Source organism: Scyliorhinus torazame, chromosome 22 (genome assembly GCF_047496885.1).
Source record: "Scyliorhinus torazame isolate Kashiwa2021f chromosome 22, sScyTor2.1, whole genome shotgun sequence".
NCBI classification, from domain to species: domain Eukaryota; kingdom Metazoa; phylum Chordata; class Chondrichthyes; order Carcharhiniformes; family Scyliorhinidae; genus Scyliorhinus; species Scyliorhinus torazame.
Window position 1 is genome coordinate 76941078 of NC_092728.1, and position 24544 is coordinate 76965621.

Genomic DNA, 24544 nt, shown 5'->3' on the forward strand with positions numbered 1-24544 from the left:
TCTCTGTCAAACTGTCGCCTCCGCCTCAAAAAAAACGGCTCGTTCCGGCCGCACCGCTCCACTCCGCCGCATCCCTCCGCGGAAAGTAGCGCCTGGCAAACCCCAAAAAATAGAACCGGGGGGTGAGGGAGGGAGGGAGGGAGGCGGGTCGCGCGCACCGGGGAGGGAGGAGAAACGAGCGTCGGCGTTCGTACCCCTCCCCTCCCTCCCTCCTCCGCGGAGGGAATGATCGGGAAGCTTCCATACCTGAGAAGATGAATGTTTGTTTTGAGGAGAGACCGTTGCGCGGAGGGATACACGGCTTGGGGGGGATGCTCCCTTCCTGTTAAGGTCTCCCTGACGGGGAGTCGCCGCGATCCGGAGTAAAATGTCGGAGCCGGAGCAGGGCTGCACCGCCAGCGACTCGACATTCCGTCGGCTTTTATGACCCGCGGTCAAGCCGCTTGTTTACATGTATTTATTAATTGCTTCTGTGAAGTTAACTTATTAAAGTTTTTCTTTCTTCGATGGAAAGATGGATGTTACTTCTTCTTCTTAGTGCCTACAGAAAAGGTAAGAGTTTTCTCCCTCTCTCGCTCGCTTCACCCTCCCCGGGCCGCCCCAGCCTTACGGGCAGCAGCTGTCAAGACAACCCAACCTGCTGGGCTGCCCGCCCCGCCCATCGGCACGGCCGCCGATTGGCCATCGCCCCGTCAATCAGGCCGGGGTTCGAGCGCCATTGGCTTAGCGGCACGTCGATCATTGTTGTGGGTGGGGAGGTGGGAGGGAGCTGGCCTTGCCTGTCAAGCTCGGTTGAGGTTTGCTCCCGCTGGCCGTGTTGCGGCTGCTTTAACCCCGCTGACATTAACCAGCTGGACACCCGACCGCGCGCAATTGAAAGCGGGGCCCGGCGAATTTTTTCGTTGAGCTGCAGACAGATTGTGTTTGATCAACGGCCCTTCCGCACCCCTAACCCCCCCCCCCCCCCGACACGAAGAACAGTGTAATCGCCATGTTTTCCCCTAAGTGTCAGAGCCGAGAGGCCGTGGGCGTGTCGGTGCCGCTCTGACAAGAGTCTTTGGAGTGGCCGTCGCGTCTTTTTTATTTAAATATCAGACTATCTTCTCGGCTGTCCGAGTTCACCACCCTTCTCTTTCTTTCGGCTCGAAGGGGGCGAGGTGCTTTTTTTTTTTGAAGGGCTCCTCCCCGCTGGCAATTCAAACAGAATTTCTAATCCGAAACGTTTTGACACTCCCTCAGGAAGAAAAATAACGTCGCAGGTTTCATTTCAGAATTAACGCCGAAACATCCTCTCGTAGTCGCTATTTGTTCCCATTGAGTACGCGCAATAAGCGTGCCCAAGCCTGCAATCCATCCTTGTGCCTGGCAGAGTGGTCGTTGCACATGTCTCGCTTTCTCTCAAATCGGGCTGGGCCGACTCGATGACCAGTCTTAATCTCACCGGGTATCTTCCTTGATCTAACAGCCAGTGATATACCATGATATTCACTGTTGATTTATTATGGTAACCACAGATGACCTGACTCGAAGCTTCCGTCATGTAAAGTCACGCCCTTCCCGTGTTCAAATATAGAAACCATAGACTTCAAAAGACCTGCTGTTTTAGTTTCAAGTCAATTTGAAGAGCAGCTTGCCGTGTTTTTGAGTTTGTGCAGATCCATTTGTGGTTGTGCTTTGTAGCTGGTAATTTGTTGTACCCATTTTTGCATTGATACATAATTTAAGCATCGAAAGTTGCAAATTGGCAGATCTTCCTGTTACTGTTAATGGATACTATATTTGGAAGCATTGATTTTTTTTTTTAGTTTTCTCTCTCCGAATGTAGGTATTGCTGGCAAGGACAGTATTTCTTGCCCATCTTTTGTTGTCCTGAAAAGATGGTGGTTTGGTGCCTCCTTGAGCTGCTGAATTTCTCTAGTGGGTTGATGCAACTCAGTGGTTGCTCGGCGACTTCTCAGGGCTGCTAATAGTCAAATATGTTTTGTGAGGGTAGACTGGGCAAGAATGGAATAATTCCTTCCTTTTTCTTTTAAAGAAACGAGTGAGCCAATTGGATTTTCAAATAGTCTAACAGCTTCATGGTCTGTCTTTATTTCCATATTTTTAAAATTGGATATAAATTCCTAAACTTTCCTGGTGGGATATGAATTCCCATTCTCTGATTTTAGCCCATGCCTCTGGATTACTGGCTCAGTAACATAATCACATTACTACAATACCCAGCTTAGAGATGCAAATTAATTTGTTTTACTGTAATGCATGTGTATATTCAGTTGATATAGCAACATTGTTTTGATAAACAGTCACAAATAATGTAGTAGAGCAAAATTAGTTCCAACTGTACCTGGAGGAATTCCAACACATTGATATTTTAAATGTCAGATTTTAAAATGTTGATAGACCTTTTGTTTCTGTTAAGTTACCAACACATTTTTTTGTTTGGATTGTGATTAAATATTGGAAATCTGTCTCAATTTTCTTTAGCAATAACCAAATTGCAAATGGAGCATTTGTGCCTGTGTCAAGCAGTGGACTGAGCCTAGCTTTGAATAGATGCTCTATGATGCATCAATAAGTTTCTAATTACATATTAGATACCTTGCTGTTCTTAGTTGTTTCTCTGATAATCTGCTTGTCTAAAAGTGCTATTCTAGTGTTTATTGTCATACCTGCAGACGCTTTAAGTTGCCCTGAGTAAGATGTCTTTTTTTAAATAAATGTTTTTTATTGGATTTTTGAACAGAGTATATTTGCCGTTGTGTACACAGGATATGATAAGTAGGCATCTGTTTGTGCTGGAGAGACAATTCCAGACGGCACTCCTCGAATGGGTCTAGTGCCGATGTTGCCCCTTTCTTCTCTCGGACGGATTTCACCCCCGTTGTCTTCTCGTGCACTCTACTGCTTCAGCCGGCCATCCCATCCTCCGCCTGTATTCTCCTTTTTCTTTGTTTCTGTGGATGTCAGGTTAGTTAATGTTTCCCTGCCTCCTCCTCTCCCCACCTCCACCCCACCTACCACCCTGGCTCTCCTCTGTTGTTCCCTGTCACCCCCACCCCACCAAGAAGGTTCGCCTTTCCTTCTTAGATTGAGCTGAACCCCCCCGGTCTATCTCTCCCTCTCATGCTTTGGCTGCTTTCCCCTGGTTCTTTGCTACCTGGCTATTCTTCTGCTTGTTTCTTGGCCACAAACAAGTCCTGGAACAATTGGGTGAATGGCTCCCACATTCTGTGGAAGCCGTCGTCTGACCATCGGATGGCGAATTTGATTTTCTCCATTTGGAGAGATTCCGAGAGGTCGGACAGCCAGTCTGCAGCTTTGGGTGATGATGCTGACCGCCAGCCGAACAGGATTCTACGGTGGGCGATCAGGGAGGCAAAGGCAAGGACGTCTTCCCTCCTCCTCCCCAGAAGTAGATCTGGCTGGTCTGAAACCTCGAAGACTGCCACTTTCGGGCATGGCTCCGTCCTCACCCCCACCACTTTGGACATTGCCTCGAAGAAGGCAGTCCAATACTCCACAAGTCTGGGGCAAGACCAGAATATGTGGGCGTGGTTGGCCGGGCCTCCTTGGCACCGTTCACATCTATCCTCCACCTCCGGGAAGAACCTACTCATGCGGGCTCTATGTACCACTTTTAGTTGCGTCAGGCTGAGCCTTGCGCACGTGGAGGTGGAGTTGGCCCTATGTAGTGCTTCGCTCCAGAGTCCCCTATTTCGATCCCCAGGTCCTCCTCCCATTTCATTCTTGTTGCGTCCAGTACGGTGTCTGCCCCTTCCACCAGTCGGTCATACATGTCGCTACAGTTTCCTTTTCTCTAATATGCTTGCATCCAGTAACTCTTCCAGTAATGTCTGTCGTGGCGGTTGTCGGTAAGTCCTTGTCTCCTTTTCGTAGGAAGTTTTTGAGTTGCAGGTACCTTGGCTCGTTCCCCCTGGCTAGCTGGAATTTCTCTTTCATCCAGTGTTGCGACCCTGCCGTCTGTGTATAGGTCCCTGACTGTCAGTGTCCCCCCGTCCTGTCTCCACCTTTTGAAGGTGGCGTCAGTCAGTGCTGGTGTGAACCTATGGTTGTTGCAGATGGCAGCTTTGTCCGACATTTTGGTCAGGCCAAATTGCTGCTGTAGTTGGTTCCAGGACTGGAGGGTGGCTATCACCACCGGGCTGCTGGAGTGTTTTTTGGGTGGGAATGGGAGTACTGCCTTGGCGAGGGCCCGGAGGGAGGTCCCCTTACAGGAGGCCTCTTCCGCGCACACCCACTCGGCTTCTGGCTCCTTGATCCATCCCCTTATTCGCTCGGCTGTCGCCGCCCAGTGGTAGAATTACCCTCCCCTTGATTTTGTTTTTTGTAAGACCTTCTTTGGGATCCTAGCATTCTTTCCCCCCCCCACCAAACGAACACCCTGATTTAGTTTGTCTAATGCTTTGAAAAAGGCCTTGGGGATGTAGATCGGTATGGATCTGAATAGGAAGAGGTACCTGGGCAGCACGTTCATTTTGATCATCTGGACTCCCCCCGCAAGGGAGAGTGGGAGTGTGTTCCATCTTTGCATGTCCTTTTTTACTTCCTCTGTCAGACTGGTGAGGTTCCATTTGTGGATCCCTTTCCAGTCATGGGCTATTTGGATCCCTAGGTAGCGGAATTTGTGTCGGGCTTGTTTAAAGGCTGTCCCATTAGTGCTGCCCCACCTACTTGTGGGCATACCGGGAAGATCTCACTTTTGCTCATCTTGAGTTTGTAGCCCGGGAAGGTGCCAAACTCTTTCAGGAGCGCGATGATTCCGCCCAAGCTGTTTTGTGGGTCCGAAATGTAGAGGAGCAGGTCATCTGCATAGAGTGCGACTCTGTGCTCTCTGCCGCCCCTTCTGATCCCCCTCCAGCCTTTTGCCGCTCTGAGCGCAATTGCTAGTGGCTCGATCGCTAGGGTGAACAGCAGCGGGGACAATAGGCATCTTTGTCTGGTGCAGCTGGAAGTATCGGGATTTGGTGTTGTTTGTCCGTACGCTCGCCATGGGAGCGTTGTATAGGAGTTTTACCCAGGAGGTGAATCCTGTTTCAAGCCTGAACCGCTCCAGTACCTCTGAGGTATTTCCTCGCTGTCGAAGGCCTTTTCTGCCTCTAGGGAGACTATCACCTCTGGTGTTCTCTCCCCCGATGGGGTCATTATCACGTTCAGCAGGCGCCTGATGTTGGAGGTAAGCTGTCTACCTTTGACAAAGCCCGTCTGGTCTTCTGCGACCACCTCTGGCACGCAGTCTTCTAGCCTTTTGGCTAGAATCTTGGCCAGTATTTTGGCATCTGCGTTCAGCAGTGAGATGGGTCTGTATGACCCACATTTCGTTGGGTCTTTATCTTTCTTGGGTATCAGCGAGATTGAGGCCTCTGCTTGCGTGGGTGGCAGTGTGCCCTTAGCCAGCGAGTCTGTGAACATCTCCTGCAGGTGCGCGGCCAAAGCTGTCGCAAATTCTCTGTAGAAGTCCGCCGGGAATCTGTCTGGTCCCAGCGCCTTCCCCCACCTGCATGGAGCTAATGCTGTCCATGGTCTTTCCCAGTGCTAGTGGTGCTTCCAGGCCCCTTTTTCTGCTCTCCCCCACGACTGGTTTGTCCAGTCCATCAAGGAACCGTTTCAGCCCGGACTCCCCCATTGGAGGCTCTGAGGTATACAGCCCTTGGTAAAAGGCCTTGAAAGCTTTGTTGATCTTTACTGGCTCTGTTTCTAATGTGCCTCTTGTATCTCTGATTTGTGCAATTTCTCTGGTGGCTGCCTGCTTTCTCAGCTGGTGTGCCAGCAGGCAGCTGGCTTTGTCTCCATGTTCGTATAGAGTCCCATGTGCTTGGCGGAGTTGAAGCACTGCTTTCCTGGTGGAGAGCAGATCAAAGTTCCTTTGTAACGCGATATATTTACGTTGAAGGCCTTGTCAGCTAGTAGTGCAACGTCCAACCTCCATGTGGGGCGTTAAGCCCTGCCCGTCTACAGCCTCACGTCCATGTAGTGTGGAGCGTGGTCTGATATCACAATTGCGGAGTATTCCACTTTGTCTATCCCTGGAAGCACCGTTTTCCCCACCACAAGGAAGTCAATTCTGGTGTATACGTTGTGTACTGGGGAGAAGAAGGAAAACTCCTCCTCCCCTGGGTGGGTGAACCTCCAGGGGCCACCGCTCCCATCTGTTCCATAAAGTGACCGAGTTCCCTTGCCATGTTTGAGGTTTTCACCATCTTGGGTTTGATCTGTCAGTCGTTGGGTCCTGTACACAGTTGAAGTCCCTCCTCCTTCTCCTCTCCTCCCCCTGCGTCACTGTGTCAGGGATTTCTGCCATGGTCTTCTTGATGAAGCTTGTATCATCCCAGTTGGGCACGTACACGTTAACTAGTACCACCGGTGCCCCATCCAGGGTCCCGCTAACCATGACGTGCCGTCTCCCTGCGTCCGTAACCGTCTTTGTCGCCCTAAACATCGTCCATTTGCTGATCAGTATTGCCACCCCCCTGGCCCTCGTCTCGTAACAGGAATGGTAGGTCTGTCCCACCCAGCCCTTTCTTACCCGCAGTCGGTCCTACTCTCTCAGGTGCATCTCTTGAAGGAAGATTATGTCTGCCTTCATGTTTCTTAGGTGGTTGAGGACTCTGGATCTTTTCACTGGGCCGTTGAGTCCCCTTGCGTTCCAGGTGACTATCCTGGTGGGGGGCTTCTGTCCCCTTGCTCCTGTGGGATTAACCATATTTACCTGGTGGACGTGCCCCTGCCCTCCGGGGTTCCCCCGTGTTAGGGGGCCATCCAGGATGGCCGCTGTCACTGCTCTCTCCATGTGGTCGGGTCCCTGCGCTCCGGGGTTTCCCTCAGTCCAAGGGGACCCCCGGCATGGTCGCCCGCTGTGCGGCCGCCACGCGGGTAGTCCCCTGCACTCTGGGATCTCCCTTCGCCCAGAGGCCGTACTGCTTGCAGCGATTCCTTGTTCCAAGCCCTTGGTTGTGGCACTCTGTAGCCCTATTGCTGTTCCTTTTTTAGCCTTGTTTGTCCCTCCGTCCCTGTGTTCCGCCCCCCCCCCCTCTGTTCCCTCCCTTCCTGTGCCGCCCCCCTCCCCAGTCTCCCTTTCCTCCCCCTTCTCCCCCTCTCCCGTAGATCCCTCCTTTGTCCCTCTATCCCCTGCTCCAATCCTCGTTTGCTTTCCCTCCTCTGTTGAGTGGTTCCACCCCCCCCCCCCCCCCTTTGCCTGGCGCCGTCACTTTCGGCCTCTTCTCTTTTTCCCCTGCTCGTACTTCCCGGAACGTGCTGCGTGGGTCCTTTCTCTCTCTTTTTTCCCCCTCCTCTCCGTTTTTTTTTGCACAAAAGTAAAAATCCCTCAGGGAATAGGAGAAAGAAAAAGAAACCCCCCCCGGCCAAAACAAGCACAAAACAGGAGAAAAAAAACCCTGAAAACCTAGTTCTGTGGCAGGAGCTGCCCCGTGCACGTTTTCCCCCTACAGAGCCCTACCGGAAGTCCCGAGTAAGATGTCTTTTAATAGGTTATTACAAATTTCATTAGAGTTCAGTTGATATTTGGGAAGAAGAAAAGTGCTAATTTTATTATTGACATCATCTAAAGTAGAATAATATCATTGGTGAATTGTGGGTGATTAAAAAGCTTGGGTCCTGTTTGTGCTGAGAATTTATGCACGAGTCCAAAATAAAAGTTTGATTCATCGTTTGGTATTTATTGGATAATATCCGGTACTTCCACCAATTTATTTCCATTCCTGCCATCCACACACTTCCCCCTTCCTTAAAATTTCTTCTGAAATACAGTCATAGTAATTTTGTGATGTAATTCTTCACATGACTGTGCAGAATTGCAAATAGTTTTGTACCTTTCTGAAATATCAATGAATTTCTGGCCAGCTGATCTTATTTATAGGTTAAATACTGTGATTTAAAAGATGATGTAAATCAGATCTGTGTAATGGACACTTGTATGTGTTTATAGGAACAAATTATTACAGTAGTTCAAACATGCTAGCACCATAATATGTGGCAACATAACTGGCTGACATTTTGGGTACCATGTTACAATTTCAATACGGCAACTGCATTCGGAGTAGGCAAATGTACACTGGCGATCAACCTTCAAAGGGTTCTAAGTAATGACCTGTGCTCAATTTCAGAATCTTTATTATGGTGATGATATAGAAGGTTTTCTTGAGGCCAGGGTAGCAGTGATATTGATAGCTGCAGTTTTAAACTTTCTATTCTATGGTTGCATTCCCAAAGCCTAGAGAGATGGGTTTACTTCCTATTCCTTTACAAGGTGTGTAGCTGAGCTTTGAAGTACCAGCCTCCCCGAACAGGCACCGGAATGTGGCGACTAGGGGCTTTTCACAGTAACTTCATTGAAGCCTACTCGTGACAATAAGCGATTTTCATTTCGTTTCAAGCCTTGCTCTTTTCATCATGATTATTCACTGCTATTTAAGCTTGCCCCAACTGCAACCAACTTAAAAAGCCCTTATCAACATCTCTGTTATCTCCAGTCTTCTCACTGGCTGCTTGAGTGACACTCTTAATTGTTCCATAACTCAGCTGGTGTGCTGCAGGAAGTCTCAATTGTCCATTACCAAATTTCATTAGCACCATTTTTCTCAATGCTCTAAATTTAAAAAATCTTTATCCCCATTTACTAATCGTCTGCAGCCTCACCCCATCTTGTCCCTGAAGCATCTGTCAATCTGTGTCTCTGCTTGTACTTCACAGCCATCTATATTTGGCCCTCTGCACCTTTTTCACTTTCTCTCTATCTTTCCTACTATCAGGAACCTATGGTAATCTTGTTTCTACTCTCTCATTAGCTGCCTCCCTGAATCCCATTGCCTTACTATTTCTCCATCCTTGGAATCCTATCTCTTCTACCATGTTAACTCTCACTGGATCGCATTGCTTTTCGTCTGTAAATTATTCTTGGGCTCTTTTCTTTAGCTAAACCATCCTGTTGTAAAGGTGTGTGAGCTTTGTTTAATACACTGAATGTAGTCGACCTCTCATGGGTTATCTTTCCAACACTTGTATGAGTCAAGTGGAAGTGGCAGGATAGATGCAGCAACATCAGTGCCTTCAAGCAGGCACCACAAGCATCAAGGCTATGATAATCTGCCATTAGCTTTGTTGGGTTGGTCATGTAGTTTAGAAGTCCGGTACCAGCTCCCAAAGTATGTCATTTTCTCCAAGCTAACTCTGGCTAATGCCAGAGAAGGACCCAAGTGCTTCAAGAATATGCTGAAAGCCAATATGAAGATACGCAACATTGACATCAGCAACTGGTAGACCATCATCTTGGATCAAATGCAATGGCGACAGTGTCTGTGGGAAGGATCCCATCATTTTGAGACCGATCAGTGACAAAATTAAGAGGAAAAGTGAATGGTGAAAAGAACAAGTCAGAAGCGAGGGCAGCACGGTGGCACAGTGTTAGCTCTGCTGCCTCAGCAAATTGCCCAAATTCAATTCCGGCCTCGGGTGACTGTGTGGAGTGTGTACGTTCTCCCCGTGTCTGCGTGGGTTTACTCCAGGTGCTCCGGTTTCCTCCCACAGTCCAAAGTGTGCGGGTTAGGTGGATTGGCCATGCTAAAGTACCCCGAGTGTCCAGGGATGTGCAGGTTAGGTGGGGTTACAGGGATAGGATCGGGTGGACGGTGTTTGGGAGTGGGGTGGGGGGGAAGAGTGTAAATGAGTAGTGCTCACCTAAAGGGTTGTTGAAACCGAACTGATAAGAGATGATCAGACTGCTTACATGCCATAAAATATCCAATCCCAGATCTAGTCCAATCAATCATCCTTGCTAGCGAGGGATAGATGTAATAATAAGACTAACTTAAGTAGAGAAAATCTGATGAGGTTTTCAGAAATGTGTGTAAAGAAGAAATTGTTGACTTGTGTTGCTTTAAAATTAACCTTGTTATTTTGCTTTGGTTCAGGGAAAAATATCACTTTTTGTTAGGCCCTTATCTGGAGCACAGGCCCTTATCCCACAGCACTTGTAAAACTGTTCTTTATCATGTCATTCATAACTTTGTTATGTTTTGTGGATTTTTTTCCCCACCTATTCCCCTCCCAGATGAAGAACCAATTCGTACTGAGGATGAGGTAGAAATTATAAATAGTTGAGGCAGCGAAATAGTGGGCATGTAAAGAGATGCAAGAGGCATTAAACACAAGGAGAATTATTTTCAATTTTATTTGTAAATTATAGAACGTAAACAAGGCTACAAAAGTTACTATTTTGATTACTTCATTGTGTACTGTATAGTACGGTATTAACAATTTTAAATAGGAAAATACCATATTTGTTTTCTCTGGGTGACTGCAATTTAAGTCTATATTTCCAAAATTGGCCTCCGTATCCCTCAATTAAGAATGGAAATAACCAGATATGATACCAGCTGCAAATGTTGAAAGAATGCAGGTGGAGATTTTCTGCGTGGCTAGGATGAAGCCTAATTTGGAGTTCCTTCATACTTGCCCAACCATCCAGCCCCCATCAGACCAAATATGAAGATGAGTCCTGTTAGCACATTTTTGGGATGATGGGATGTGGCAAGTGAAGACTTGCAACAGACCACCTGTCCACATGGAAATGCTTTTTGTGATGTGACATGTTGGTCTTTGTGCTCACTGATCTACACTGGCCTTAAGTTAAGTAAAGCCTTTATTTTAAAATTTTCATCCTTATTTTCAAATCCCTCCATGGTCTTGGCTTGCCTCTGCCTCCTTCAGCCCTACTACAGTCTTGAGATATATACATTCCTCCATTGCTAGCCGCTTGTGCAACCCTGATTTTAATCGCCCACCCATTGGTGGCTGTGACTTCAGCTTCCAAGGTCCTTTGCTCTGAAATTTCATCTACCATTCAATGAGAAAGTATGAGTTTAAATTCTTGAGGTGTATAAAGTATTTTTGTAATCAATTATTGTAGTTTTACACTGTAAAGAATAGTATCGGGAGTGAAAGATTACATTTGCACCATTCATAATGGTAATATCTTTTAAAAAAAATACTTTTGTTGCTGTATTTGGTTTAACAGCTCGTGTATCTGGTATTTACAAACAAGCTTGTTTCTTATTTACCATGATTGTTTTTACACGAGGGTCTCCCACCCCTACCCATTGGTAGTTTAGTTTCCCTCATAGTGTTGCCGTCTGCCCTGGGTGCCATGTACTGTTCTGCACTTTTAGTTTTTATTGTTTGGGGAAGGGGGGGGGGTGGTATTATGCGTGGCCCCTCCCCTTGTTCCTGTGCTTCATTCTGTGCTTCCCTTGGTTTTCCTTCCCTCCCCTCTCCCCATCCCTTTTCTCTTGTGTGTGCCTTCCCTTGTCTTACTCCCTCTCTTCTTTCCCCCACCCTTCCTAGTTGTTGGCCCCAAACAGGCTGATAAATGGCCTCCATACTTTGTGGAAGCCCTCAGGTGGTGTACTTGATCTTCACCAGGTGCAAGCCAGTCTGTAGCTGTGGGTGATCATAGAATCATAGAATTTACAGTGCAGAAGGAGGCCATTAGGACCATCGAGTCTGCACCGGCCCTTGGAAAGAGCACCCCACTTAAGCCCACGCCTCCACCCTATCCCAGTAACCCCGCCTAACCTTTTAGAACACTAAGGGCAATTTATCATGGGCAATCCACCTAATCTGCACATCTTTGGACTTTGGGAGGAAACCGGAGGAAACCCACACAGACATGGGAAGAATGCGTAGACTCCGAACAGACAGTGACCTAACCCAGGAATCAACCTGGGACTCTGGAGCTGTGAAACAACTGTGCTAACCACTGTATAACCGTGCTGCTGATTGCCAGCCGAGCAGGATTCTCTGGCTTGCGATTAGGGAAGCAAAAGCCAGGGTGTCGGTCCTCTGCTCCATATGAAGATCTGGCACTCTTGGGCAAGGCTCCACCCTCACCCTCACAAACTTGGACGTCGCTTCGAAGAAGGCTGTCCAGAACCGGACCAGTCTTGGGGCAGTCCCAGAACATGTTCGTGTGGTTGGCCGGGCCTACCTGGCACTGTTCACATCTGTTCTCCATCTCTGGGAAGAACCTGCTCATTCGGGTTCTGGTTAGGTGGGCTCTGTGCACCACTTAAACTGCATGAGGCTTAGCCAAGCACAGGAGGAGGTGAAGTTGGCCCCAGAGTCTCCAACCCACTTCCGTCCCCAATTCATCTTCCCATTTCCATCTAGCTTCATCCAGTGGTAGTCTTGCCCTGTACAGCAACCATCCGTACATGTTTCCATAGTTCTCCCCCCTCCTTACTGTCCATGATTGATTAGTTCCTGTAGGAAAGTGTCTCTCAGGGGGGCCCTGGGGTACCTTGCCATCTCCTTGAAGAGAAAGTATTTAATTTGGAGGTGCCTGAGCTTGTATTCCGTCCGCAGGTCCAAGTACTCAATCAGCTTGTCCAAGGTTGTGAGTCTGTCCCTACGTAAAGGCCCCCCCAGTCCTGTCTCAATTTTCTAAAGTGAGTCTGTCCCTACGTAAAGGTCCCCCGGTCCTGTCTCAATTTTCTAAAGGTAGCGTCAAGCATGGTCGGTGGGAATTTGTGGTTAACGCAGATGGGGGCCATGGAGGACATCTCGGTTAGACTGAAATGCTGCCTCATTTGATCCCATGTTTTCAGTTTGGCTATCACCACTGGGTTGGATGTGTACTTTAATTGTATACCTTCTTGGCTGTAGCCAGCCAGTGGTAGTAAATTCGGCAGGGCTAGACTGCCCATGTTTTCCTCCTCTGGTTCTTCCCCACCCCCCACAAACACCATAATCGTTTTGTCTTCTTTGTGTGGAAATAGGCCTTGGGGAAGAAGTTAGGTATGGATCTCAACAAGAAGAGGAACCTCGGCCGTACGTTCATTTTGATCGTCTGCACTCTCCCCGCAAGGGAAAGTAGGAGTGCAATCCACCTCTGTGTGTCCTTTTTTACTTCCTCCGCCAGACTGGTCAGATTCCAATTGTGGATCTGAGTCCAGTCATGGGCTACCTCAGGTAGTGGAATTTGTTTTGGGCTAGTTTGTATGGTAGTCCCTCCAGCTCTTTCCCTCCCATGTTTGGGTCCACCGGGAATGCCTTACTCTTGCACTGGTTCAGTTTGTAGCCCGAGAAGGCTCCAAACTCTCTCAGAAGTTGCATCATTGCTTTCAGGCCGTTCTGTGTGTCCGAGACGTAGAGTAGCAGGTCATCCGCATAAAGCAACACTCTGTGCTCTCTGCCCCCTCTTTGGATGCCCTTCCAGCTTTTCACGTCTCGCAGAGTGATCGCCAGGGGTTCGATTACCAGGGCAAACAAGAGTGAGGAAGTGGAAATCCCTGCCTTGTGCCTCTGTGCAGCTGGAAATATTCAGAACTGGTGGTGTTGGCCCAAACACTCGCCTTGGGGGCATTGTACAAGAGTTTCACCCTGTACCTAGCCCAAACTGCTCCAGTACCTCCTGAGGTACTTCCATTCAACTTTGTCGAAGGCCTTTTCTGGACTATCTTTCCCTGGATGGGGTCATTATTACGTTCAGCAGCCGCCTGATGTTCGCAGAGCTGTAATATCTAAATGGTGATTTCTGGTTCTGGGTGCAGTTTGCTGACTGATTATCTCGGGGGACATTGTGTTTTTCAGAGCTTCCGTAAGATAAATATGTCAGAGGGCCATTCCAGATGAGAGATGGATGGTATTCACTAAGTTTTTAATGTAGCTGTTGTGCCATTTCCTTGCCCCTCTGCCCCTCACAAACTTGTATAAATAACATCAACTTAAGAAAGGACATACCTTTGTATAGTGCCTCTTTATGACTGTTCAGAATTATGAAAATGAAATGAAAATCACTTATTGTCACAAGTAGGCTTCAATGAAGTTACTGTAGTCGCCACATTCCGGCGCCTGTTCGGGGAGGCTGGTACGGGAATTGAATCGCGCTGCTGGCCTGCTTGGTCTGCTTTAAAAGCCAGCGATTTAGCCCAGTGTGCTAAACCAGCCCCTGATTATCCAAAGTTGTTCGCATACACTGCATCACTTTGAAGCACAATCACAGTTATGTGGGCAAAAAAGCAGACGTTTTGTGCATAAAAGCCACTTAAAGTAATGCTAAAAATGAGTGATTGATGGCTGAGTAAGAATGCTGTCCAGAACACCAAATAATGTTTATATGTATTTTTAATATAACAGCATTACAAGACATTTTAACAGTGTGTGATAAAGCAAAATTAGACATATGGGGTGCGATTCTCCGCTCCCGCGCCAGTTGGGAGAATCGCCTGGGTCGCCAAATTTTCCCGCGACGCCGGTCCAACGCCCTCCTGCGATTTCTCCCAAGCGGCAAGAACGGCCCCGTCGAGTTCCGCGCGGCGCAGGCCGGAGAATTGCCCGAGACACCCAAAATGGCAATTCTCCGGCACCCCTGCTATTCTCAGGCCCGGATGGGCCGAGCGTCCAGCCCAAAATGGCGGGTTCTCCCCCGGCGCCGTCCACACCTGGTCGCTGCCGTCGGGAATGCTGGGCGGGTGGCCTGCGGGGGTAGGGGTGGGGGGGCCTCAAATGGGCTGTGGCCCACGATCGGTACCCACCGATCGTCGGGCTGTCCTCTCTGAAGGAGGACCTCCTTTCTTCCGCAGCCCCGCCTGACACCTTCTGGTGCCGGCCGCGTCATGTATACGCTGTTGCCTTTATGCGGTGCCAAGGCCTGGCGCGTGTAAATGACGCGCCGCCGCTCCTAGCCCATTATCGGGCCCTGAATCGTTCGGGATAGGGGCCGTTTCGCGCCGTCATGAACCTCGACGCCGTTCACGACGGCGCGAACTCTGCCTCCATTTCGGAGAATCCCGCCCACGATTTGAGGGCACCTCACCAAAGGTTTGGTCAAAGTGGTAGATTTTTAGGGAGTGTTTAAAGGAAGAATATGGGAGAGCCAGGTAAACTTGGGGTGCGAATTCCAGAGCTTAGGGCCTTGGCAGCTGAAAGCACAGCCACCAGTGGTGGAGCAATTCAAATCAGTCAAGAATTGCATGAAAGGAATTGAGATCGAAGGAGATTAGAGCGCTTGGGAAGGGCGAGGCCATGGAGGGGCTGTTTAGCACAGGGCTAAATCACTGGCTTTGAAAGCAGACCAAGACAAGCCAGCAGCACGGTTCAATTCCCGTACCAACCTCCCCAAACAGGCGCAGGAATGTGGCGACTAGGGGCTTTTCACAGTAACTTCATTTGAAGCCTACTTGTGACAATAAGCGGTGAAAGATAAATAAATAAAATTGTAAAATTTAGATATGCATAATAGTCTAGAATTAGAGGAACTCCAATATCTGAAACGGTTGTGAATGGAGATTACAGAGACGTGAGGGGAAAGGCAATGGAGGAATCTGGAAACCAGGATGAGAATTTTAAAATCAATAAGTTGTCTGACTGGGACTCCTTGTAGGTCAAGAGAGCACAGGGGTGATAAGGACAGCCTGGCCAGCAGAGTTTTGGATGACCCAGAGTTGAGGGTAGAATATGGGAGAGCGTTGTAATAGTCAAGCCTAGTGGTAATAAAAACTATGAATGAATGCTTCGGCTTCAGGTGGGCTGAGACAGTGAAGTCAAGTTATGCCACGGAGGTGAAAATAGGTGGTTTTAGCGATGGTATAAATATAATAGACATTCATGATTCCTCTATATTCCTGATAACTGCAAGAATTTGAGTTTTGGCAGACAATGGTTGTGCTTCACACAATAATCACATCAAGCATTGAGGTCACATATTGCAATATTTGTAAACAAAAATGATAGGAAGAGGAGTATCTTCTCCAGTTCCTTTGTTTAAACTGACTTATTCAGGCAAAGACGAGGGAACTCATACCCATTCAAGATGGAGCACAAGTTCCCTGAAAAACTAAACCACCAGTTTTATACTAATATACAGACAGTGATCTATTTAATTTTCACCAATCAAGTTACAGAGTTAGCGCTATGCTATCTCTAACCTCTACAAGACTAGATTACTTCATTGCTGTTCAAGTGAGTATATGTTATCCAGTCACTACTAATGCATGTATACATGTAGCGCGTGATTGACTACCTGTGGTTAGGCCCATCCACTCCTCTGACCTGCTTGCTGTTCAGATTTATTTTAACCCCTTCAGAAAGTAAAGCTATATATATTATTAGATAAACACTACTTTAGCTGAATGTATTTTTCTTCATCCTAACCTTTTCTGCTCTGTTGCTTGATGAATCACTCACCATCCAACACTATTTGTAGACTTCACAGCTGTGGCACTATGACGCTCTATAGAGTCTAAAAAGGCTGCTCCTCACTTGGTAGAAGTAAAGCATGTCTTCTGCAAAGTGAAGGTGCATGGATATTGTGGGCAGCACGGTAGCATGGTGGTTAGCACAAATGCTTCACAACTCCAGGGTCCCAGGTTCGATTCCTGGCTTGGGTCACTGTCTGTGTGGAGTCTGCACATTCTCCCCGTGTGTGCGTGGGTTTCCTCCGGGTGCTCCGGTTTCCTCCCACAGTCCAAAGATGTGCAGGTTAGGTGGATTGGCCATGCTAAATTGCCCTTGGTGTCCGAAATTGCCCTTCGTGTTGGGTGGGGTTACTGGGTTATGGGGATAGGGTGGAGGTGTGGGTTTAGGTAGGGTGCTCTTTCAAAGAGCCGGTGCAGACTCGATGGGCTGAATGGCCTCCTTCTGCACTGTAAATTCTATGATATTTTTTAATCATTTGTTACATGAGTGATTATTATCTGTTGGACATATTGGAATACTTGGGATGTTTTGTTTTAAATAACTGGTATGTTCACTCTGTTTAAACAGTGGTTTGAAACTTATATAGTCAAGGATAGTCCTTTTTGGCATTTAAGCTATTTAATGATGTAAATCTTAAATGTGGAACCCGATACCAGTGAATGCTACATAATTGCTGCAGCTGTAGAAAAATTTGTAGCAGAAGCCTTTTGCTAGTTTCACCATTTAGTGAAGGACTACCAGCTTGTAGATATTGATAATGAGGATCAGCAATTTTAAAGTGGATAAAATAGAATTTTAAAAATCAAATCTGTCTTGATGGTTGCTATTGATGATTTTTGTTCTACTTTTGTGGTATTTCATTTTAGTTTTTGTGATGAGGCAAGTAGATTTAATTATTTTCTCGTCCTCTCTTCAGTATTCACTAGAGAGGGGGACCTTGTTGCTCATGAGAACAGTGTGAACCAGGTTAATAGACTCAAACAGGTTGATATTAAGAAGAAAAATGTGCTGGAAATTTTGAAAAGCATCAGGCTTGATAAGTCCCCTGGGCCTGACCGGATATACCAAAGTTTACTACGGGAAGCGAGGGAGGAGATTGCTGCGCCGTTGGCGATGATCTTTGAGTCCTCACTCTCCACTGGAGTAGTATCGGATGATTGGAGGGAGGCGAATGTTGTTCCCCTGTTCAAGAAAGGGAATAGGGAAATCCCTGGGATTTACAGACCCATCAGTCTTGCGTCTGTGGTGAGCAAAATATTGAAAAGGATTCTGAGAGATAGGATTTATGATTATTTAGAAAAAGATAGTTTGATTAAAGATAGTCAGCATGGCTTTATGAGGGGCAGGTCATGCCTCACAAGCCTCATTGAATTCTTTGAGGATGTGACGAGACACATTGATGAAGGCCGGGCAGTGGATGTGGTGTATGTGGATTCAGTAAGGCATTTGATAAGGTTCCCCATTGGAGGCTCATTCAGAAAGTTAGGGGGCATTGGATACAGGGAAATTTGGCTGTCTGGATACAGAATTGGCTTGTCAAAAGAAGACCTTTGTGTCTCGCAAGGATCTGTTCTGGGACCTCTGCTGTTTGTGGTTTTTCTAAATGACTTGGATGAGGAAGTGGAAGGGTGGGTTAGTAAGTTTGCCGATGACACAAAGGTTGGGGGAGTTGTAGATAGTTTGAGGGTTGTTGTAGGACATTGACAGGATGCAGAGCTGGGCTGAGAAGTGGCAGATGGAGTTCAACCTTGATAAATGTGAAGTGATTCATTTTGGAAGGTCGAATTTGAATGCTGAATACAGGGTTAAAGGCAGGAAAGTGGCTTTCATTAACGGGGGGATTGAGTTTAAGAGCCGCGAGGTTTTGCTGCAGCTTTTGAAAACCCTAGTTAGACCACACTTGGAATATTGTGTCCAGTTCTGGTCGCCTCATTATAGGAAGGATGGGGATGCTTTGGAGAGGGTACAAAGGAGATTTATCAGGATGCTGCCTGGAATGGAGGGCATGGCTTATGAAGAAAGATTGAGGGAGCTAGGGCTTTTCTCACTGGAGTGAAGAAGGAAGAGAGGTGAGTTGATAGAGGTGTACAAGGTGATGAGAGGCATGGATAGAGTGGATAGCCAGAGATTTTTCCCCAGGGTGGAAATGGCTGTCACGAGGGGACATAATTTTAAGGTGATTGGAGGAAGGTATAGGGGAGATGTCAGAGGTACGTTCTTTACACAGAGTGGTGGTTGTGTGGAATGCACTGCCAGCAGAGGTGGTGGAGTCCAGAGTCATTGGGGACATTTAAGTGACTCTTAGACAGGCATATGGACAGCAGTAAATTGAAGGGGTGTGGGTTAGGTTGATCTTCGATTAGGATAAATGGTCGGCACAACATTGTGGGCTGAAGGGCCTGTACTGTGCTATACTAGGGACTTTTCACAGTAACTTCATTTGAAGCCTACTTGTGACAATAAGCGATTTTCATTCATTTTCATTTCATACTGTTCTATGTTTTTCTATCTCCCTTCCCTCATGCTAGTTATCCCTGTTCCTCCCACTGTCAACATCAGAAAGTGGCCAGTGTGACTTAGAATAAAGTAATGTTGATTTTCTACCTTTGAAATACCATACCCATGCTGTTGGATTCGCCTTGGTGTTGCTTACTATAGTTGATTTGTATTACTTGGGTTCTCTCCTGTGTGAGCATTTCTTTGTCCCCCGCCCCTTGTGCTTTTCCATCTCCAACGTTCTCATTTCTTTCCCACCTCCTGTCATTTTATTACTTTTTAAATCTCTCCTTTTCTTTTCTGCCACAGCCCTTTAACCAAAACTCAAGCCAAAGAATCTTTGATAAGGGACATGTCATATTTTGTGAAGTAGTTGGGTTGGGCGGGAGTGGGAAGTTAGAGCCTGGAGATATTGCTCTTACTGTATTTATTTGTTGCTGTTACTTTATAGTGGGCTGATGTTTTTTGTGTTTTTTCATTAATATTGATATGGTACAATTGCTGTCATTGCTGTGGCCTTATTGCTGCAGGGAAGGTGCAAAATCTGGATTTGAGTCAGACTGGAGCTTGGGAAACTGGGAGGAGTGCAAAGTGGCTGCTGGTATGTGTATAAAATATAAATATATAATGTATACATGAAAGAATTAAGAGATTCCAATCCCTCAACAACTACCTTAGCGAAGAAACAAGCAGTACAAAACTGAGCAAGCAATTTGCTGAACATTTCTTCCTCCAATATGATAATCCAGGGTCTTCCCCCTGAATGCAGGAAAGTTGGGAGGGTCACTCCTAATAACTAATGGAATTTTCCTCTTTCCTATAGCCTTTTTCACAAAGTAAAACATCCCAATCTACCTCAGAGGAGATTTATGTAGCTTTGTGTCAAAACTTTGTTTTATAAAGTGAGATTAGGTCAGATGACCTAAATCTTGATCAAAGAGATTAGTTTTAAGGAACGTTTTTAATGGAGGAGTGAGAGGTAGAGACATTTAGATGAGGCCATGGTTGGGTTTGATAACCAGGATTAGAAATTTAAAAGTCAAGATATTGTTTGACCAGGAGCAGTTTAAATCAGTGAGCACAGGAGTGGCAGGAATGGGCATTGGTGTACTTTAGGACTTGGGCAACAGAGACTTTGGTGGCCTTGAGTTTATGGAGGTTAGAATATAAAGGGTCAGCCAGCAAAGCATTGAAATAGTCAAGTCTTGTGGTAACAAAGGCATTGGTGAGGGTTTCAGCAACAGGTGAAGAGTCAGCTGACGTTATGGAGGTGGAAATAAATGGTCCTATTGCTTATGTGGTCTGAGGCTCATCTTTAGGTCAAATTTGACACCGACATTGCAAAAAATTTTGTTCAATCTCGAGCAGATGCAGGATTGAGTTATGAAGTCAGTGGCTCAGCACAAAGTTTTTGGGTCTTTATATTGGGAGCAAGTTTCTGTACATCCAACACTGAATTTCGGCTGTGGAGCCTGATTTTAGGGACAGTGCAAGCAAGAGTTGAGAGATGGTGATGAGGGTAGAGCTGGGTGTCATCATTTTGACATGTTTGTTGATGCCAAGAAGCAGCATGTAGACTAGAAATAAGACTTCTTACTGTGCTCACCCCAGTTCAACGCCGGCATCTCCACATCGGAAATAAGCTGGGCAAAGGATAGTTCGTGTAGTGGTGGGGAGGGGGGGTGCAACATCAGAGGTAATGGTGTGTGAGTGGGATGAGAAACTTATGCTTTTTCTGACTGACAAATTAATGTAATTAGGCCAGTGCTCTTCCACCAAGCTAGAGAACGGCATTGGAGCAGGTTGCTATGGTCAGCGTAATCAAAGGTTGCAGGTGGATAGAAAAGGGAAAAACACTTTGTTGTTTTTGTCTTACAGAGATCTAGTTCTACAGGTGGTGCAGGTTTTAGCATTTCAGTAACAATCGTGCCAGCCAATGACCATCTCCAAAAAGAGAGAATCTTAACTATCTCCCTTGATATTCAGTGGCATATCATTGCTGAATCCTTTAGGGGGGGATTAACCACTCATAGGGCTCAATCAAATAAATGCCGGCCAGAGTCGGAGAATTCTGCGAGACAAGTAATTCTCCTCCTGACTCTGCAAAGCCTGATCTGCAACACAAAGTCAGGATGTGATGGGATATTCTCCATTTTCCTGGAGACGTGCAGCTCCAACAACACTCCAGAAGCTCAATGCCACCCAGATCAAAACAACCTGTTTGATTGGCACTCCAACCAACACCTTAAACAATCACTTCTTCCACCATCGATACACAAAGTGGCAGAAGCATGTACTGTCTACAAGATCTCTGGTGAGTTGCTACAGTGCTTCATCAACATCTTCTAAACACCGGACTTCTACCACCTAGCAGGACAAGGGCAGGAGATGCATGGGGACACCACCACCTGTAAGTCGCACACCATTCTGACTTGGAACTACATCGCTGTTGCTTCACTGCTGATTCAAAACCCTGGAACTCCCTTCCACAGCACTAGGGGTACCTACACCGCATGGACTGTAGTGATTCAAGAAGGCAGCTCACTACCACCTTCCTGAGGACCGTTGGGGATGGGTGATCAATGCTTGCGTAGCCAGAAATGCTCACATCCAGCAAAATAAGTTTAACATAACAGTATATTCATAAGAATAATCAATTATCATTTTTGTTTTGTCCTTGCTAATTTTTTCCTCTGCGCTGTTAAAATTATACTGTGAATGCTGTTAACGGGCCAGGGTGGGTGATGGATCCTGTCATTGCCTGATGTCCATACAGTGACATTCCAGCAGTTGTGTAGTCTTCAGCCTTATTGGAATTTCTCCTTTTGACAAAGGGAAGCTCAGGCCAATTTTAGTTTTTGCCCCATTGTCGCACTGGTTGAGATTAGTTACAAACTGGAATTCAAAAACCAAATATCTTTAAAATAACTAGATTAGTTTCTGATTTGTTAGCTTTGGCATAGCCTACAGTATTTTCACTGTGCCTATCTTTCACTGAATAGAATTGTATTAAAATTGGTCATTTTGTTTGAATTTGTGTTTGAACAGTTTGGTTCTAAAATGGACTACTTTTACTATTGTAAATACCCTTTGTAAAATCAGCCCTTTATGATGTGCTGGAACATGTTATGCTGCCCTTTTTAATAATCTCAATTTTAAAAGCTCAGTAACTATTAAGCAAAGCAGAATAAACTTTTGCTTACTGTAAGATTGTGCAGTTTTGTGATCTATGTGCAACAATTATTTACTATCTTCAGTAAAGTGCAAGTGCTGCAAAAGTAGTTCAAGCATAAAATAGATTGGTTATGGAGTCAAAACTTTAAGCCACATGCACTTAATAAGAGAAAGCAGATAAAAATGAAGAGAATTTGGCTGATCCAAACTCCCCCATGTAGGAAAGAAAACCTATACTCACGCGTCCCAACTTCCTCTTTACTGTACCTCTCTCTTCCCCTTTCCCTATCTGGGAGTCTACTCTACATGTTGATCATTCAGTGAATGAAGAATAATTTCCTGGCATTGGTCCTAAAGTTAATATGAATTAAAGAATGATAGAATTTCAAATCCCTCTTGGTAGTATTTGTGCAATATATTTGTACAATTGCAGTCATGAACTGATCTTGAAAATATTGTCATTGGCCCTGGAGCATTGAATTAATGAAATTCGGTGTCGGTCATGTTTTTTGTATCAATTTTAAATTTTGGATCCAATCTGTTGGTCCAGCATTTTTGACATTTTTACTATGTTGCAATTTCTACTTTTTATATTCCTATTAGATTTTATATCTCCCATGTTAGTATTGCTAATATTGGATATTTTGTAATTGTCGTTGCCATGTGAGGACTGTTGATGTTTCCCCCTCTATCTTAACTTGCATGCTCTTTTTTTTAGAAAATATTTTGTTGAGGCATTTATAATTTTAACAATTTTAAACATCAAATTTCAACAAAAACACAATAAAATTCCCAACAAACCCCAGCCAACATGGCTTACGCAAACAGTGCCACCTTCCACAACCACCCCTCCGTCGGTTCTCCTATCGTTACTCATCTCTCCCATGCCCACCCCCTCCCCAGCTGACAGTTTAATTTTTCTCAAAGAAGTCAATGAATGGCTGCCACCTCCGAGCAAACTCCTGCAACGAACCCTGAAGGTGAATTTAATTTTTTCGAGTCTGAGAAACCCCGCCAACTTGCATGCTCTTGACCTTTTTATTTCATGATTGTGGAAGTCTGTAAGTTGCAAATCTCAAATTAAATCAAAAATGTTTATTTGAAGAATAAGGGCAGGAGACACCCTTCTCCTGGAATCACCCCCATCAAAAATATTTTTCTCAAACTTGGTCCTGGTAGTTTCTGTGTTGCAATGAAGCTGGACAAATAACGACAAGTGCCAAAATACCATTCTGTAGCCTTGACATGCACAATTAGGATAGATATCTGCTTTTAGCACTAACTTTGGTAACATCTTTAAATCGAGAACATATTTGTATCTGGGTGTCATCAAAGGAATGGAAAATCATGCCTTTCCAATGCAGTATGCTATTGGTTGGGATTTTGTGATTGTATTTTATTGGCACTCTGCCAAAGCTAAATTGCCACTGCATGTTTATGAAGCTTGTATTTCTGCTACCCATGCAACCAATAACCAGGGTTATTGTTTGCTCTGTAAAGGGATTGGGTTTAGTGTTCTTGTTAAGTTTTACATTCATGTATTTTCCATTTAATTCCCAGAAAGAACAACATAACACTCCGGTAATGTTTACAGCAAGTCTACATACTAGACTCTTTCAATGGCAGTGGAAATGGAAGTGACATAAGTACAAGAGTATTCTAAACATGCTTACGTACTTACGTGTACAATTCTTGTACACTCGATTCTCAAATCATAGGTTTGATATAGAAGTTACCATTTTTATTTTAAATCGTGCTATTATATAGGTGCCAGCATCTAGCCAATCGAAAAGACAAATAATAATCTTTATTGTCGCAAGTAGGCTTACATTGCAATGAGGTTACTGTGAAAAGCACCTAGTGGCCACATTCTGCCACCTGTTCGGGTACACGGAGGGAGAATTCAATGTCCAAATTACCTAACAGCATGTCTTTCGGGACTAATGGGAGGAAACCCCAGAGCACCCGGAGAAAATCCACACAGACATGGGGAGAACATGCAGACTCCGCACAGACTGTGACCCAGCCGGGAATCCAAACTAGGTCCCTGGTGCTGTGAAGACACAGTGCTAACCACTGTGCTACCTTAAGGTGCCTAAAGGAGTGAGAGTGTTGGATAGTACTGGAGAATGAAGCAATAGACTGAATTACTGCAAGGAATACGAAGGTGGGCTTAGAATGCATGTATGTAAACGCACAAAGTGTGGTGAATAAAGTTGGTGAGTTAAAAGCACAAATGGTTGTGCAGTATTATGATGTACTGGCAATAAAAGAAATGTGGCTTATAAAAAGAGATGGCTGGGTGCTTAATATTCTAGGTTTGTGTTCAGAATAGAAAGCGAAGGAAAAGGAGAGGTGGGCGATAGTGCTGACGAAGGAAACATTATAGTGTTGGAAAAAGAGGATGTCCTTTGAGGAAGCAAGGACAGATCCATTTGGTTGGAGTTGCGAAGCAGGGTAGGCAAAATCCCACTACTGGAGGTGGTATTCCAAAGGCTTCTGAATAATGAGAGATCGAAGAGAAAATCTGCAGGGAAACAAAGAAATGTGCAAGAACAACCACTTCCAATTGATATTCAAGTAATTAATGATGGAGGGGGAGGAGTTTCTGAAATGTGATTCGGAGATCTTTCTTTGCCAGGAT

General features: G+C 45.8%; 1 protein-coding gene across 4 annotated transcripts in view; it reads left to right on the plus strand.

Annotated features, from left to right (window-relative positions):
• The first annotated feature begins 201 nt into the window (after positions 1-201).
• The window catches only part of rc3h2 (ring finger and CCCH-type domains 2), a 193627-nt gene continuing 169284 nt past the window's right edge, over positions 202-24544 (plus strand). For 2 of the 4 annotated variants that reach the window (XR_011937645.1, XM_072488392.1), the window contains exon 1: positions 202-552. The gene's annotated coding sequence lies outside the window, so the exon portion shown is untranslated. The remainder of the gene's footprint in view (positions 553-24544) is intronic. The other 2 variants (XM_072488391.1, XM_072488393.1) reach the window with 1 other exon arrangement.